Source organism: Oncorhynchus nerka, linkage group LG4, assembly GCF_034236695.1.
Source record: "Oncorhynchus nerka isolate Pitt River linkage group LG4, Oner_Uvic_2.0, whole genome shotgun sequence".
In the NCBI taxonomy this organism is placed as follows: domain Eukaryota; kingdom Metazoa; phylum Chordata; class Actinopteri; order Salmoniformes; family Salmonidae; genus Oncorhynchus; species Oncorhynchus nerka.
Window position 1 is genome coordinate 81,721,197 of NC_088399.1, and position 19,750 is coordinate 81,740,946.

At 45.5% G+C, this 19,750-nt stretch overlaps 1 protein-coding gene across 1 annotated transcript in view; it reads left to right on the top strand.

Annotated features, from left to right (window-relative positions):
* The first annotated feature begins 304 nt into the window (after window positions 1–304).
* LOC115128658 (cAMP responsive element binding protein 5b) overlaps window positions 305–19,750 on the top strand; it is a 48,772-nt gene continuing 29,326 nt past the window's right edge. Inside the window, 1 exon segment of the mRNA XM_029658721.2 lies at window positions 305–406. The gene's annotated coding sequence lies outside the window, so the exon portion shown is untranslated.

The window sequence follows — 19,750 nt, forward strand, 5'->3', positions numbered from 1 at the left end:
GCAAAGGCTAGTGACATATAGACCTCCCCTCCCATCTTCCTCCCCCTTCTCCCCTGATCTCGTACCAGTTCCCTCGATGCCTCTGTCCCCAAGGCCTGTCTGGCGTACCGTCGCGTCCCGCGCACCCAGTACCAGGCAGACAGACAGCTGTTGAAGGTGGTGGAGGTTTGAGCGAGATGCCAGCCTACTGTTGCCTATAATACGCATAGAGTCGTTCCGAGCCCGGGCTAGTAGTTAACCACGCCTCCTCCGAAGCGGGACCGCAATGATTTAGAACTTCAGGAATCCCACGTGACGTCACCCTAGGGGTGATGTAATGCTTCTGCAAATAGAATGTATTGTAATCCTGCTTCAGTCCAACGTGGTTCCTCTCAACTCAGTGCTGCTTGTCCGCTCCACTTGTTAGGTAAGTTTATCACAACGAACTTTCTATCGCCCACAATTGTTCGGCTCGTTTAAAAAGTATTTTTAGACTGGAACGAGTTCAGTGTTTGGTAGATTTTGCGATACATTTTTTATTTTGCTTTCTTAAAGTTTGGTGTGTGCAGTGCTGGTCCGGTTTTGGTTCATCAACGAGCTGCATGTCTATTTGGGGGGGGGGGGGGACCGCAATCCCCAACGGTGTCGGCTTGTTTATGAGGGGCTCAGGTTGATCCATTTAACGCGGGTCATGTTCTTCACATTAGACTGAAGGCTATCAGATTTTTGTGTACGTGAAGTAGCAGTTTATTCGTAGGTGATTTGAGTTCATTTAGGACTTGGTACAGACTACAGAAAAAGGGGAAGTTGGAAGTTGATTGTTTCGAAAACAACTGCTGAAGTTTTTGCGCACGACAAGCATTTTGGGCAATCAAACTGACAGGTGAATTCAGTGTGTGTGTGTGTGTGTGTGTGTGTGTGTGTGTGTTTCCATATGATGCCGAGTGATTTGATAAACGTTATTGTCTTTTGCATTAGTGCAATCATTGTTTAGCCCTAAAACATGACACATCAAACTATAGCCCCTGTTTGAGTTTGTAATAGAATTTCAGTAGCCTAGTAACCTAGTCAAAACTAGTATTCAGAATCACATTTCATGGTTGTAGTGATGAAGATTGTGGGGGTGATAATAATGATGATGATGATGAACAGGGTGGTTGATTTCTTTTTAACAGTGACACACACATGTGCACACACACACCTATGAAGTCACCTCCGCACATGTGGAGCAGGGTGGAATATGGTGACTGCTTCAGAGCAGGTTTCAGCCTGCCCTCGGTTGTTCCTCAGCACACTCCTTCCCTCCGTCTCTATGCGTCCCAGAAGGCAGCTATTCCCTACATAGTGTACTACTTTTGATCAAAACCCTGGTCAAAAGCAGTGCACTTGGGAATAGGGTGTGTGTCCCCGCAACACTCCCTCCCTCGATCTCCCTCCGTCCGTCCTCCCTCTCTCTACCACAACCTATTTCTCTCTCTTTCTGTGCTCTTGTCCTGCTGTGCCTGTCTTCGCTTTTTTATGTTCCCTCCTATGTCAGTCACTCACCTTTTATATCTCTACCCTCATCTCTCTCTGTCAGTCACTCACCTTTTATATCTCTACCCTCATCTCTCTCTGTCAGTCACTCACCTTTTATATCTCTACACCTCCTCCTCTCTGTCAGTCACTCACCTTTTATATCTCTACCCTCATCTCTCTGTCAGTCACTCACCTTTTATATCTCTACCCTCATCTCTCTCTGTCAGTCACTCACCTTTTATATCTCTACACCTCCTCCTCTCTGTCAGTCACTCACCTTTTATATCTCTACCCTCATCTCTCTCTGTCAGTCACTCACCTTTTATATCTCTACCCTCATCTCTCTCTGTCAGTCACTCACCTTTTATATCTCTACACCTCCTCCACTCTGTCAGTCACTCACCTTTTATATCTCTACACCTCCTCCTCTCTGTCAGTCACTCACCTTTTATATCTCTACACCTCCTCCTGTCTGTCAGTCACTCACCTTTTATATCTCTACACCTCCTCCTGTCTGTCAGTCACTCACCTTTTATATCTCTACACCTCCTCCTCTCTGTCAGTCACTCACCTTTTATATCTCTACACCTCCTCCTCTCTCTATCAGTCACTCACCTTTTATATCTCTACACCTCCTCCTCTCTGTCAGTCACTCACCTTTTATATCTCTACACCTCCTCCTCTCTGTCAGTCACTCACCTTTTATATCTCTACACCTCCTCTCTCTCTGTCAGTCACTCACCTTTTATATCTCTGCACCTCCTCCTCTCTGTCAGTCACTCACCTTTTATATCTCTACACCTCCTCCTCTCTGTCAGTCACTCACCTTTTATATCTCTACACCTCCTCCTGTCTGTCAGTCACTCACCTTTTATATCTCTACACCTCCTCCTCTCTGTCAGTCACTCACCTTTTATATCTCTACACCTCCTCCTCTCTGTCAGCCACTCACCTTTTATATCTCTACACCTCCTCCTCTCTCTATCAGTCACTCACCTTTTATATCTCTACACCTCCTCCTCTCTGTCAGTCACTCACCTTTTATATCTCTACACCTCCTCCTCTCTGTCAGTCACTCACCTTTTATATCTCTACACCTCCTCCTCTCTGTCAGTCACTCACCTTTTATATCTCTACACCTCCTCCTCTCTGTCAGTCACTCACCTTTTATATCTCTACCCTCATCTCTCTCTGTCAGTCACTCACCTTTTATATCTCTACACCTCCTCCTCTCTCTCTGTCCTTCTCTCACCTTTTATATCTCTACACCTCCTCCTCTCTCTCTGTCAGTCACTCACCTTTTATATCTCTACACCCTCCTCTCTCTCTGTCAGTCACTCACCTTTTATATATCTCTACACCTCCTCCTCTCTCTCTGTCAGTCACTCACCTTTTATATCTCTACCCTCCTCCTCTCTGCCAGTCACTCACCTTTTATATCTCTACACCTCCTCCTCTCTCTCTGTCAGTCACTCACCTTTTATATCTCTACACCTCCTCATCTCTCTCTGCCAGTCACTCACCTTTTATATCTCTACCCTTCTCCTCTCTGCCAGTCACTCACCTTTTATATCTCTACACCTCCTCTCTCTCTCTCTGTCAGTCACTCACCTTTTATATCTCTACACCTCCTCCTCTCTCTCTGTCAGTCACTCACCTTTTATATCTCTACACCTCCTCCTCTCTCTCTGTCAGTCACTCACCTTTTATATCCCTACCCTCCTCCTCTCTGCCAGTCACTCACCTTTTATATCTCTACACCTCCTCCTCTCTCTGTCAGTCACTCACCTTTTATATCTCTACCCTCCTCCTCTCTCTGTCAGTCACTCACCTTTTATATCTCTACACCTCCTCCTCTCTCTGTCAGTCACTCACCTTTTATATCTCTACCCTCCTCCTCTCTGCCATTCACTCACCTTTTATATCTCTACACCTCCTCATCTCTCTCTGTCAGTCACTCACCTAATATCTCTACACCTCCTCCTCTCTGTCAGTCACTCACCTTTTATATCTCTACACCTCCTCCTCTCTCTCTGTCAGTCACTCACCTTTTATATCTCTACACCTCCTCCTCTCTCTCTGTCAGTCACTCACCTTTTATATCCCTACCCTCCTCCTCTCTGCCAGTCACTCACCTTTTATATCCCTACCCTCCTCCTCTCTGTCAGTCACTCACCTTTTATATCTCTACACCTCCTCCTCTCTCTGTCAGTCACTCACCTTTTATATCTCTACCCTCCTCCTCTCTGCCATTCACTCACCTTTTATATCTCTACACCTCCTCATCTCTCTCTGTCAGTCACTCACCTAAAATCTCTACACCTCCTCCTCTCTGTCAGTCACTCACCTTTTATATCTCTACACCTCCTCCTCTCTGCCAGTCTCTCACCTTTTATATCTCTACACCTCCTCTCTCTGTCAGTCTCTCACCTTTTATATCTCTACACCACCTCCTCTCTCTGTCAGTCACTCACCTTTTATATCTCTACACCTCCTCCTCTCTGTCAGTCACTCACCTTTTATATCTCTACACCTCCTCCTCTCTCTCTGTCAGTCACTCACCTTTTATATCTCTACACCTCCTCCTCTCTGCCAGTCACTCACCTTTTATATCTCTACACTCCTCCTCTCTCTGTCAGTCACTCACCTTTTATATCTCTACACCTCCTCCTCTGTCAGTCACTCACCTTTTATATCTCTACCCTCATCTCTCTCTGTCAGTCACTCACCTTTTATATCTCTACCCTCCTCTCTCTCTGTCAGTCACTCACCTTTTATATCTCTACACCTCCTCCTCTCTGTCAGTCACTCACCTTTTATATCTCTACCCTCATCTCTCTCTGTCCTTCTCTCACCTTTTATATCTCTACACCTCCTCCTCTCTCTCTGTCAGTCACTCACCTTTTATATCTCTACACCTCCTCCTCTCTCTGTCAGTCACTCACCTTTTATATATCTACACCTCCTCCTCTCTCTGTCAGTCACTCACCTTTTATATCTGTACCCTCCTCCTCTCTGCCAGTCACTCACCTTTTATATCTCTACACCTCCTCCTCTCTCTCTGTCAGTCACTCACCTTTTATATCTCTACACCTCCTCATCTCTCTCTGCCAGTCACTCACCTTTTATATCTCTACCCTTCTCCTCTCTGCCAGTCACTCACCTTTTATATCTCTACACCTCCTCTCTCTCTCTGTCAGTCACTCACCTTTTATATCTCTACCCTCCTCCTCTCTGCCAGTCACTCACCTTTTATATCTCTACACCTCCTCCTCTCTCTCTGTCAGTCACTCACCTTTTATATCTCTACACCTCCTCATCTCTCTCTGCCAGTCACTCACCTTTTATATCTCTACCCTTCTCCTCTCTGCCAGTCACTCACCTTTTATATCTCTACACCTCCTCTCTCTCTGTCAGTCACTCACCTTTTATATCTCTACACCTCCTCCTCTCTCTCTGTCAGTCACTCACCTTTTATATCTCTACACCTCCTCCTCTCTCTCTGTCAGTCACTCACCTTTTATATCTCTACCCTCCTCCCTCTGCCAGTCACTCACCTTTTATATCTCTACACCTCCTCCTCTCTCTGTCAGTCACTCACCTTTTATATCTCTACCCTCCTCCCTCTCTGTCAGTCACTCACCTTTTATATCTCTACACCTCCTCCTCTCTCTGTCAGTCACTCACCTTTTATATCTCTACCCTCCTCCTCTCTCTGTCAGTCACTCACCTTTTATATCTCTACACCTCCTCCTCTCTCTGTCAGTCACTCACCTTTTATATCTCTACACCTCCTCCTCTCTCTGTCAGTCACTCACCTTTTATATCTCTACCCTCCTCCTCTCTGCCATTCACTCACCTTTTATATCTCTACACCTCCTCCTCTCTCTGTCAGTCACTCACCTTTTATATCTCTACCCTTCTCCTCTCTGTCAGTCTCTCACCTTTTATATCTCTACACCTCCTCACTCTCTGTCAGTCACTCACCTTTTATATCTCTACACCTCCTCCTCTCTCTCTGTCAGTCACTCACCTTTTATATCTCTACACCTCCTCCTCTCTCTCTGTCAGTCACTCACCTTTTATATCTCTACACCTCCTCCTCTCTCTGTCAGTCACTCACCTTTTATATCTCTACACCTCCTCCTCTCTGTCAGTCACTCACCTTTTATATCTCTACACCTCCTCCTCTCTCTGTCAGTCACTCACCTTTTATATCTCTACACCTCCTCCTCTCTGTCAGTCACTCACCTTTTATATCTCTACACCTCCTCCTCTCTGTCAGTCACTCACCTTTTATATCTCTACACCTCCTCTCTCTGTCAGTCTCACCTTTTATATCTCTACACCTCCTCCTCTTCAGTCACTCACCTTTTATATCTCTACACCTCCTCTCTCTCTGTCAGTCACTCACCTTTTATATCTCTACACCTCCTCCTCTCTCTGTCAGTCACTCACCTTTTATATCTCTACACCTCCTCCTCCTCTCTGCCAGTCACTCACCTTTTATATCTCTACACCTCCTCCTCTCTGTCAGTCACTCACCTTTTATATCTCTACACCTCCTCCTCCTCTCTGTCAGTCACTCACCTTTTATATCTCTACACCTCCTCCTCTCTCTCTGTCAGTCACTCACCTTTTATATCTCTACACCACCTCCTCTCTCTCTGTCAGTCACTCACCTTTTATATCTCTACACCTCCTCCTCTCTGTCAGTCACTCACCTTTTATATCTCTACACCTCCTCCTCTCTGCCAGTCACTCACCTTTTATATCTCTACACCTCCTCCTCTCTGTCAGTCACTCACCTTTTATATCTCTACACCTCCTCCTCTCTCTGTCAGTCACTCACCTTTTATATCTCTACACCTCCTCCTCTCTGCCATTCACTCACCTTTTATATCTCTACACCTCCTTTCTCTCTGTCAGTCACTCACCTTTTATATCTCTACACCTCCTCCTCTCTGTCAGTCACTCACCTTTTATATCTCTACACCTCCTCCTCTCTGTCAGTCACTCACCTTTTATATCTCTACACCTCCTCCTCTCTGTCAGTCACTCACCTTTTATATCTCTACACCTCCTCCTCTCTGTCAGTCACTCACCTTTTATATCTCTACACCTCCTCTCTCTCTCTGTCAGTCACTCACCTTTTATATCTCTACACCTCCTCTCTCTCTGTCAGTCACTCACCTTTTATATCTCTACACCTCCTCCTCTCTGTCAGTCACTCACCTTTTATATCTCTACACCTCCTCCTCTCTCTTTCAGTCACTCACCTGTTTTATATCTCTACACCTCCTCCTGTCTGTCAGTCACTCACCTTTTATATCTCTACACCTCCTCCTCTCTGTCAGTCACTCACCTTTTATATCTCTACACCTCCTCCTCTCTGTCAGTCACTCACCTTTATATCTCTACACCTCCTCCTCTCTGTCAGTCACTCACCTTTTATATCTCTACACCTCCTCCTCTCTGTCAGTCACTCACCTTTTATATCTCTACACCTCCTCCTCTGTCAGTCACTCACCTTTTATATTTCTACACCTCCTCCTCTCTGTCAGTCACTCACCTTTTATATCTCTACACCTCCTCCTCTCTGTCAGTCACTCACCTTTTATATCTCTACACCTCCTCCTCTCTGTCAGTCACTCACCTTTTATATCTCTACACCTCCTCCTCTCTGTCAGTCACTCACCTTTTATATCTCTACCCTCATCTCTCTCTGTCAGTCACTCACCTTTTATATCTCTACACCTCCTCCTCTCTCTCTGTCCTTCTCTCACCTTTTATATCTCTACACCTCCTCCTCTCTGTCAGTCACTCACCTTTTATATATCTACACCTCCTCCCTCTCTGTCAGTCACTCACCTTTTATATCTCTACACCTCCTCCTCTCTGTCAGTCACTCACCTTTTATATCTCTACACCTCCTCCTCTCTGTCAGTCACTCACCTTTTATATCTCTACACCTCCTCCTCTCTCTCTGTCAGTCACTCACCTTTTATATCTCTACACCTTTTATATCCTCCTCTCTCTCTGTCAGTCACTCACCTTTTATATCTCTACACCTCCTCCTCTCTCTCTGTCAGTCACTCACCTTTTATATCTCTACACCTCCTCCTCTCTCTGTCAGTCACTCACCTTTTATATATCTACACCTCCTCCTCTCTCTCTGTCAGTCACTCACCTTTTATATCTCTACACCTCCTCCTCTCTCTGTCAGTCACTCACCTTTTATATCTCTACACCTCCTCCTCTCTGTCAGTCACTCACCTTTTATATCTCTACACCTCCTCCTCTCTGTCAGTCACTCACCTTTTATATCTCTACACCTCCTCCTCTCTCTATCAGTCACTCACCTTTTATATCTCTACACCTCCTCCTCTCTGTCAGTCACTCACCTTTTATATCTCTACACCTCCCTCTCTCTCTGTCAGTCACTCACCTTTTATATCTCTACACCTCCTCCTCTCTCTCTGTCAGTCACTCACCTTTTATATCTCTACTCCTCCTCCTCTCTGTCAGTCACTCACCTTTTATATCTCTACACCTCCTCCTCTCTGTCAGTCACTCACCTTTTATATCTCTACACCTCCTCCTCTCTCTGTCAGTCACTCACCTTTTATATCTCTACACCTCCTCCTCTCTGTCAGTCACTCACCTTTTATATCTCTACCTCCTCCTCTCTGTCAGTCACTCACCTTTTATATCTCTACACCTCCTCATCTCTCTCTGTCAGTCACTCACCTTTTATATCTCTACACCTCCTCCTCTCTGTCAGTCACTCACCTTTTATATCTCTACACCTCCTCCTCTCTCAGTCACTCACCTTTTATATCTCTACACCTCCTCCTCTCTGTCAGTCACTCACCTTTTATATCTCTACACCTCCTCTCTCTCTGTCAGTCACTCACCTTTTATATCTCTACACCTCCTCTCTCTCTCTGTCAGTCACTCACCTTTTATATCTCTACACCTCCTCCTCTGTCAGTCACTCTATCTCTACACCCTCCTCCTCTCTGCCAGTCACTCACCTTTTATATCTCTACACCTCCTCCTCTCTCTCTGTCAGTCACTCACCTTTTATATCTCTACACCTCCTCCTCTCTCTGTCAGTCACTCACCTTTTATATCTCTACACCTCCTCCTCTCTGTCAGTCACTCACCTTTTATATCTCTACACCTCCTCCTCTCTGTCAGTCACTCACCTTTATATCTCTACACCTCTCCTCCTCTCTGTCAGTCACTCACCTTTTATATCTCTACACCTCCTCCTCTCTGTCAGTCACTCACCTTTTATATCTACCTACACCTCCTCCTCTCTGTCAGTCACTCACCTTTTATATCTCTACACCTCCTCCTCTCTGTCAGTCACTCACCTTTTATATCTCTACACCTTTTTATATCTCTCCTCCTCTCTCTGTCAGTCACTCACCTTTTATATCTCTACACCTCCTCCTCTCTGTCAGTCACTCACCTTTTATATCTCTACACCTCCTCCTCTCTGTCAGTCACTCACCTTTTTATATCTGTCAGTCACTCACCTTTTATATCTCTACACCCTCCTCTCTCTGTCAGTCACTCACCTTTTATATCTCTACACCTCCTCCTCTCTGTCAGTCACTCACCTTTTATATCTCTACACCTCCTCCTCTCTGTCAGTCACTCACCTTTTATATCTCTACACCTCCTCCTCTCTGTCAGTCACTCACCTTTTATATCCTACACCTCCTCCTCTATCTCTCAGTCACTCACCTTTTATATCTCTACACCTCCTCCTCTCTCTCTGTCAGTCACTCACCTTTTATATCTCTACACCTCCTCCTCTCCTCTGTCAGTCACTCACCTTTTATATCTCTACCTCCTCCTCTCTGCCAGTCACTCACCTTTTATATCTCTACCTCCTCCTCCTCTCTGTCAGTCACTCACCTTTTATATCTCTACACCTCCTCATCTCTCTCTGTCAGTCACTCACCTTTTATATCTCTACACCTTCTCCTCTCTGTCAGTCACTCACCTTTTATATCTCTACACCTCCTCTCTCTCTGTCAGTCACTCACCTTTTATATCTCTACACCTCCTCCTCTCTCTCTGTCAGTCACTCACCTTTTATATCTCTACACCTCCTCCTCTCTCTGTCAGTCACTCACCTTTTATATCCCTACCCTCCTCCTCTCTGCCAGTCACTCACCTTTTATATCTCTACACCTCCTCCTCTCTCTGTCAGTCACTCACCTTTTATATCTCTACCCTCCTCCTCTCTCTGTCAGTCACTCACCTTTTATATCTCTACACAAATACCTCCTCCTCTCTGTCAGTCACTCACCTTTTATATCTCTACACCTCCTCCTCTCTGCCAGTCACTCACCTTTTATATCTCTACACCTCCTCCTCCTCTCTGTCAGTCACTCACCTTTTATATCTCTACACTCCTCCTCCTCTCTGTCAGTCACTCACCTTTTATATCTCTACTCCTCCTCCTCTCTGTCAGTCACTCACCTTTTTATATCTCTACACCTCCTCCTCTCTGTCAGTCACTCACCTTTTATATCTCTACCTCCTCCTCTCTCTCTGTCAGTCACTCACCTTTTATATCTCTACACCTCCTCCTCTCTGTCAGTCACTCACCTTTTATATCTCTACACCTCCTCCTCTCTGTCAGTCACTCACCTTTTATATCTCTACACCTCCTCCTCTCTGTCAGTCACTCACCTTTTATATCTCTACACCTCCTCCTCTCTCTATCAGTCACTCACCTTTTATATCTCTACACCTCCTCTCTCTGTCAGTCACTCACCTTTTATATCTCTACACCTCCCTCTCTCTCTGTCAGTCACTCACCTTTTTATACTTTTATATCCCTCCTCTCTGTCAGTCACTCACCTTTTATATCTCTACACCTCCTCTCTCTCTGTCAGTCACTCACCTTTTATATCCCTACCCTCCTCCTCTCTGCCAGTCAGTCACCTTTTATATCTCTACCCTCCTCCTCTCTGCCAGTCACTCACCTTTTATATCTCTACACTCCTCCTCTCTCTGTCAGTCACTCACCTTTTATATCTCTACACCTCCTCATCTCTCTGTCAGTCACTCACCTTTTATATCTCTACACCTCCTCCTCTCTGTCAGTCACTCACCTTTTATATCTCTACACCTCCTCCTCTCTGTCAGTCACTCACCTTTTATATCTCTACACCTCCTCTCTCTGTCAGTCACTCACCTTTTTTATATCTCTACACCTCCTCCTCCTCTCTGTCAGTCACTCACCTTTTATATCTCTACACCTCCTCCTCTCTGTCAGTCACTCACCTTTTATATCTCTACACCTCCTCCTGTCTGTCAGTCACTCACCTTTTATATCTCTACACCTCCTCCTCTCTGTCAGTCACTCACCTTTTATATCTCTACACCTCCTCCTCTCTGTCAGTCACTCACCTTTTATATCTCTACACCTCCTCCTCTCTGTCAGTCACTCACCTTTTATATCTCTACACCTCCTCCTCTCTCTATCAGTCACTCACCTTTTATATCTCTACACCTCCTCCTCTCTGTCAGTCACTCACCTTTTATATCTCTACACCTCCTCCTCTCTGTCAGTCACTCACCTTTTATATCTCTACACCTCCTCCTCTATCTCTGTCCTTCTCTCACCTTTTATATCTCTACACCTCCTCCTCTCTCTCTGTCAGTCACTCACCTTTTATATATCTACACCTCCTCCTCTCTCTGTCAGTCACTCACCTTTTATATCTGTACCCTCCTCCTCTCTGCCAGTCACTCAACTTTTATATCTCTACACCTCCTCCTCTCTCTCTGTCAGTCACTCACCTTTTATATCTCTACCCTCCTCCTCTCTGCCAGTCACTCACCTTTTATATCCCTACCCTCCTCCTCTCTGTCAGTCACTCACCTTTTATATCTCTACACCTCCTCCTCTCTCTGTCAGTCACTCACCTTTTATATCTCTACCCTCCTCCTCTCTGCCATTCACTCACCTTTATATCTCTACACCTCCTCTCCTCTCTGTCAGTCACTCACCTTTTATATCTCTACACCTCCTCCTCTCTGTCAGTCACTCACCTTTTATATCTCTACACCTCCTCCCTCTCTCTCCAGTCACTCACCTTTTATATCTCTACACCTCCTCTCTCTCTGTCAGTCACTCACCTTTTATATCTCTACACCTCCTCTCTCTCTGTCAGTCACTCACCTTTTATATCTCTACACCTCCTCCTCTCTGTCAGTCACTCACCTTTTATATCTCTACACCTCCTCCTCTCTGTCAGTCACTCACCTTTTATATCTCTACACCTCCTCCTCTCTGTCAGTCACTCACCTTTATATCTCTACACCTCCTCCTCTCTGTCAGTCACTCACCTTTTATATCTCTCACTCCTCCTCTGTCTGTCAGTCACTCACCTTTTATATCTCTACACCTCCTCCTCTCTGTCAGTCACTCACCTTTTATATCTCTACACCCTCCTCCTCTCTGTCAGTCACTCACCTTTTATATCTCTACACCTCCTCTCTCTCTGTCAGTCACTCACCTTTTATATCTCTACACCTCCTCCTCTCTGTCAGTCACTCACCTTTTATATCTCTACACCTCCTCCTCTATCTCTGTCCTTCTCTCACCTTTTATATCTCTACACCTCCTCCCTCTCTCTGTCAGTCACTCACCTTTTATATCTCTACACCTCCTCCTCTCTGTCAGTCACTCACCTTTTATATCTCTACCCTCCTCCTCTCTGCCAGTCACTCACCTTTTATATCTCTACACCTCCTCCTCTCTCTGTCAGTCACTCACCTTTTATATCTCTACACCTCCTCCTCTCTGTCAGTCACTCACCTTTTATATCTCTACACCTCCTCCTCTCTCTGTCAGTCACTCACCTTTTATATCTCTACACCTCCTCCTCTCTGCCAGTCACTCACCTTTTATATCTCTACACCTCCTCTCTCTCTGTCAGTCACTCACCTTTTATATCTCTACACCTCCTCCTCTCTGTCAGTCACTCACCTTTTATATCTCTACACCTCCTCCTCTCTGCCAGTCACTCACCTTTTATATCTCTACACCTCCTCTCTCTCTGTCAGTCTCACCTTTTATATCTCTACACCTCCTACACCTCTCTCTCTGTCAGTCACTCACCTTTTATATCTCTACACCTCCTCTCTCTCTCTGTCAGTCACTCACCTTTTATATCTCTACACCTCCTCCTCTCTGCCAGTCACTCACCTTTTATATCTCCTCCTCTCTCTGTCAGTCACTCACCTTTTATATCTCTACACCTCCTCCCCTCTGTCAGTCACTCACCTTTTATATTTCTACACCTCCTCCTCTCTGTCAGTCACTCACCTTTATATCTCTACACCTCCTCCTCTCTGTCAGTCACTCACCTTTTATATCTCTACACCTCCTCCTCTCTGTCAGTCACTCACCTTTTATATCTCTACACCTCCTCCTCTCTGTCAGTCACTCACCTTTTATATCTCTACACCTCCTGTCTGTCAGTCACTCACCTTTTATATCTCTACACCTCCTCCTGTCTGTCAGTCACTCACCTTTTATATCTCTACACCTCCTCCTGTCTGTCAGTCACTCACCTTTTATATCTCTACACCTCCTCCTCTCTGTCAGTCACTCACCTTTTATATCTCTACACCTCCTCCTCTCTGTCAGTCACTCACCTTTTATATCTCTACACCTCCTCCTCTCTGTCAGTCACTCACCTTTTATATCTCTACACCTCCTCCTCTATCTCTGTCCTTCTCTCACCTTTTATATCTCTACACCTCCTCCTCTCTCTCTGTCAGTCACTCACCTTTTATATATCTACACCTCCTCCTCTCTCTGTCAGTCACTCACCTTTTATATCTGTACCCTCCTCCTCTCTGCCAGTCACCTTTTATATCTACACCTCCTCCTCTTCTATAGTCACTCACCTTTTATATCTACCTCCTCTCTCTCTGTCAGTCACTCACCTTTTATATCTCTACACCTCCTCATCTCTCTCTGCCAATCACTCACCTTTTATATCTCTACCCTTCTCCTCTCTGCCAGTCACTCACCTTTTATATCTCTACACCTCCTCTCTCTCTGTCAGTCACTCACCTTTTATATCTCTACACCTCCTCTCTCTCTCTGTCAGTCACTCACCTTTATATCTCTACACACCTCCTCCTCTCTCTCTGTCAGTCACTCACCTTTTATATCTCTACCCTCCTCCTCTCTGCCAGTCACTCACCTTTTATATCTCTACACCTCCTCCTCTCTCTGTCAGTCACTCACCTTTTATATCTCTACACCTCCTCTCTCTGTCAGTCACTCACCTTTTATATCTCTACACCTCCTCTCTCTCTGTCAGTCACTCACCTTTATATCTCTACACCTCCTCCTCTCTCTCTGTCAGTCACTCACCTTTTATATCTCTACACCTCCTCTCTCTCTCTGTCAGTCACTCACCTCTACACCTCCTCCTCCTTCTGTCAGTCACTCACCTTTATATCCCTACCTCCTCTCTGCCATATCTCTACCTTTTATATCCCTCTCTCTCTCTGTCAGTCACTCACCTTTTATATCTCTACACCTCCTCCTCTCTGTCAGTCACTCACCTTTATATCTCTACACCTCCTCCTCTCTGTCAGTCACTCACCTTTTATATCTCTACACCTCCTCCTCTCTCTCTGTCAGTCACTCACCTTATATCTCTACACCTCCTCCTCTCTGTCAGTCACTCACCTTTTATATCTCTACACCTCCTCCTCTCTGCCAGTCTCTCACCTTTTATATCTCTACACCTCCTCTCTCTGTCAGTCTCTCACCTTTTATATCTCTACACCACCTCCTCTCTCTGTCAGTCACTCACCTTTTATATCTCTACACCTCCTCCTCTCTCTCTGTCAGTCACTCACCTTTTATATCTCTACACCTCCTCCTCTCTCTGTCAGTCACTCACCTTTTATATCTCTACCCTCCTCCTCTCTGCCATTCACTCACCTTTTATATCTCTACACCTCCTCATCTCTCTCTGTCAGTCACTCACCTAATATCTCTACACCTCCTCCTCTCTGTCAGTCACTCACCTTTTATATCTCTACACTCCTCCTCCTCTCTGCCAGTCACTCACCTTTTATATCTCTACACCTCCTCCTCTCTGTCAGTCACTCACCTTTTATATCTCTACACCTCCTCCCTCTCTGTCAGTCACTCACCTTTTATATCTCTACACCTCCTCCTCTCTCTCTGTCAGTCACTCACCTTTTATATCCCTACCCTCCTCCTCTCTGCCAGTCACTCACCTTTTATATCTCTACACCTCCTCCTCTCTCTGTCAGTCACTCACCTTTTATATCTCTACCCTCCTCCTCTCTCTGTCAGTCACTCACCTTTTATATCTCTACACCTCCTCCTCTCTCTGTCAGTCACTCACCTTTTATATCTCTACCCTCCTCCTCTCTGCCATTCACTCACCTTTTATATCTCTACACCTCCTCATCTCTCTCTGTCAGTCACTCACCTAATATCTCTACACCTCCTCCTCTCTGTCAGTCACTCACCTTTTATATCTCTACACCTCCTCCTCTCTGCCAGTCTCTCACCTTTTATATCTCTACACCTCCTCCTCTCTCTCTGTCAGTCACTCACCTTTTATATCTCTACACCTCCTCCTCTCTCTCTGTCAGTCACTCACCTTTTATATCTCTACCCTCCTCCTCTCTGCCAGTCACTCACCTTTTATATCTCTACACCTCCTCTCTCTCTGTCAGTCACTCACCTTTATATCTCTACACCTCCTCCTCTCTCTCTGTCAGTCACTCACCTTTTATATCTCTACCCTCCTCCTCTCTGCCAGTCACTCACCTTTTATATCTCTACACCTCCTCCTCTCTCTCTGTCAGTCACTCACCTTTTATATCTCTACACCTCCTCCTCTCTCTGTCAGTCACTCACCTTTTATATCTCTACCCTCCTCCTCTCTGCCAGTCACTCACCTTTTATATCTCTACACCTCCTCCTCTCTGTCAGTCACTCACCTTTTATATCTCTACACCTCCCTCCTCTCTGTCAGTCACTCACCTTTTATATCTCTACACCTCCTCCTCTCTGTCAGTCACTCACCTTTTATATCTCTACACCTCCTCCTCTCTGTCAGTCACTCACCTTTTATATCTCTCAGTCACTCACCTTTTATATCTCTACACCTCCTCCTCTCTGTCAGTCACTCACCTTTTATATCTCTACACCTCCTCCCTCTCTGTCAGTCACTCACCTTTTATATCTCTACACCTCCCTCCTCTCTGTCAGTCACTCACCTTTTATATCTCTACACCTCCTCCTCTCTGTCAGTCACTCACCTTTTATATCTCTACACCTCCTCCTCTCTGTCAGTCACTCACCTTTTATATCTCTACACCTCCTCTCTCTGTCAGTCACTCACCTTTTATATCTCTACACCTCCTCCTCTCTGTCAGTCACTCACCTTTATATCTCTACACCTCCTCCCTCTCTGTCAGTCACTCACCTTTTATATCTCTACACCTCCTCCTCTCTCTCTGTCAGTCACTCACCTTTTATATCTCTACACTCTCTTCAGTCACTCACCTTTTATATCTACCCTCCTCCTCTCTGCCAGTCACTCACCTTTTATATCTCTACACCTCCTCCTCTCTCTCTGTCAGTCACTCACCTTTTTATCTCTACCCTCCTCCTCTCTCAGTCACTCACCTTTTATATCCCTACCCTCCTCCTCTCTGTCAGTCACTCACCTTTTATATCTCTACACCTCCTCCTCTCTCTGTCAGTCACTCACCTTTTATATCTCTACCCTCCTCCTCTCTGCCATTCACTCACCTTTTATATCTCTACACCTCCTCATCTCTCTCTGTCAGTCACTCACCTAATATCTCTACACCTCCTCCTCTCTGTCAGTCACTCACCTTTTATATCTCTACACCTCCTCCTCTCTGTCAGTCACTCACCTTTTATATCTCTACACCTCCTCCTCTCTCTCTGTCAGTCACTCACCTTTTATATCTCTACACCTCCTCCTCTCTGTCAGTCACTCACCTTTTATATCTCTACACCTCCTCTCTCTGTCAGTCACTCACCTTTTATATCTCTACACCTCCTCCTCTCTGTCAGTCACTCACCTTTTATATCTCTACACCTCCTCCTCTCTGTCAGTCACTCACCTTTTATATCTCTACACCTCCTCCTCTCTGTCAGTCACTCACCTTTTATATCTCTACACCTCCTCCTCTCTGTCAGTCACTCACCTTTTATATCTCTACACCTCCTCCTCCTCTCTGTCAGTCACTCACCTTTATATCTCTACACCTCCTCCTCTCTGTCAGTCACTCACCTTTTATATCTCTACACCTCCTCCTCTCTGTCAGTCACTCACCTTTTATATCTCTACACCTCCTCCTCTCTGTCAGTCACTCACCTTTATATCTCTACACCTCCTCCTCTCTCTGTCAGTCACTCACCTTTTATATCTCTACACCTCCTCCTCTCTCTGTCAGTCACTCACCTTTTATATCTCTACACCTCCTCCTCTCTCTCTGTCAGTCACTCACCTTTTATATCTCTCACTCACCCTACCCTCCTCCTCTCTGTCAGTCACTCACCTTTTATATCTCTACCCTCCTCTCTCTGTCAGTCACTCACCTTTTATATCTCTACACCTCCTCCTCTCTCTGTCAGTCACTCACCTTTTATATCTCTACCCTCCTCCTCTCTGCCATTCACTCACCTTTTATATCTCTACACCTCCTCATCTCTCTCTGTCAGTCACTCACCTAATATCTCTACACCTCCTCCTCTCTGTCAGTCACTCACCTTTTATATCTCTACACCTCCTCCTCTCTGCCAGTCTCTCACCTTTTATATCTCTACACCTCCTCTCTCTGTCAGTCTCTCACCTTTTATATCTCTACACCTCCTCTCTCTCTGTCAGTCACTCACCTTTTATATCTCTACACCTCCTCTCTCTCTGTCAGTCACTCACCTTTTATATCTCTACACCTCCTCCTCTCTCTCTGTCAGTCACTCACCTTTTATATCTCTACACCTCCTCCTCTCTGCCAGTCACTCACCTTTTATATCTCTACACTCCTCCTCTCTCTGTCAGTCACTCACCTTTTATATCTCTCACACCTCCTCCTCTCTGTCAGTCACTCACCTTTTATATCTCTACACCTCCTCTCTGTCAGTCACTCACCTTTTATATCTCTACACCTCCTCTCTCTGTCAGTCACTCACCTTTTATATCTCTACCTCCTCCTCTGCTGTCTGTCACTCTCACCTTTTATATCTCTACACCTCCTCTCTCTGTCAGTCACTCACCTTTTATATCTCTACACCTCCTCCTCTCTGTCAGTCACTCACCTTTTATATCTCTACACCTCCTCCTCTCTCTGTCAGTCACTCACCTTTTATATCTCTACCCTCCTCCTCTCTTTCAGTCACTCACCTTTTATATCTCTACACCTCCTCATCTCTCTGTCAGTCACTCACCTTTTATATCTCTACACCTCCTCCTCTCTGTCAGTCACTCACCTTTTATATCTCTACACCTCCTCCTCTCTGTCAGTCACTCACCTTTTATATCTCTACACCTCCTCCTCTCTGTCAGTCACTCACCTTTTATATCTCTACACCTCCTCCTCTCTGTCAGTCACTCACCTTTTATATCTCTACACCTCCTCCTCTCTCTCTGTCAGTCACTCACCTTTTATATCTCTACACCTCCTCTCTCTCTCTGTCAGTCACTCACCTTTTATATCTCTACCCTCCTCCTCTCTGCCAGTCACTCACCTTTTATATCTCTACACCTCCTCTCTCTCTGTCAGTCACTCACCTTTTATATCTCTACCTCCCTCCTCTCTGTCAGTCACTCACCTTTATATCTCTACACCTCCTCCTCTCTCTGTCAGTCACTCACCTTTTATATCTCTACACCTCCTCTCTCTCTCTGTCAGTCACTCACCTTTTATATCTCTACACCTCCTCATCTCTCTGTCAGTCACTCACCTTTTATATCTCTACACCTCCTCCTCTCTCAGTCTCTCACCTTTTATATCTCTACACCTCCTCCTCTCTGTCAGTCACTCACCTTTTATATCTCTACACCTCCTCTCTCTCTGTCAGTCACTCACCTTTTATATCTCTACACCTCCTCCCTCTCTCTGTCAGTCACTCACCTTTTATATCTCTACACCTCCTCCTCTCTCTGTCAGTCACTCACCTTTTATATCTCTCACCTTTTATCACTCACCTTTTATATCCCTCCTCCTCCTCTCTGTCAGTCACTCACCTTTTATATCTCTACACCTCCTCCTCTCTCTGTCAGTCACTCACCTTTTATATCTCTACACCTCCTCCTCTCTGCCAGTCACTCACCTTTTATATCTCTACACCTCCTCCTCTCTCTGTCAGTCACTCACCTTTTATATCTCTACACCCTCCTCTCTCTCTGTCAGTCACTCACCTTTTATATCTCTACATCCTCCTCCTCTCTCTCTGTCAGTCACTCACCTTTTATATCTCTACACCTCCTCCTCTCTGTCAGTCACTCACCTTTTATATCTCTCTACACCTCTCTCTCTGTCAGTCTCACCTTTTATATCCTACACCTCCTCCTCTCTCTCTGTCAGTCACTCACCTTTTATATCTCTACACCTCCTCTCTCTCTGTCAGTCACTCACCTTTTATATCTCTACCCTCCTCCTCTCTCACTCACCTTTTATATCTCTACACCTCTCATCTCTCTCTGTCAGTCACTCACCTAATATCTCTAACACCTCCTCTCTCTCTGTCAGTCACTCACCTTTTATATTTATAGTCTCTCACCTTTTATATCTCTACACCTCCTCCTCTCTCTGTCAGTCTCTCACCTTTTATATCTCTACACCTCCTCTCTCTCTCTGTCAGTCACTCACCTTTTATATCTCTACACCTCCTCCTCTCTCTCTGTCAGTCACTCACCTTTTATATCTCACACCTCCTCCTCTTCTGTCAGTCATCACCTTTTTATATCTCTACACCTCCCTCTCTCTCTGTCAGTCACTCACCTTTTTTTATATCTCTACCCTCCTCCTCCTCTCTCTGTCAGTCACTCACCTTTTATATCTCTACACCTCCTCCTCTCTCTGTCAGTCACTCACCTTTTATATCTCTACACCTCCTCCTCTCTCTGTCATTCACTCACCTTTTATATCTCTACACCTCCTCATCTCTCTCTGT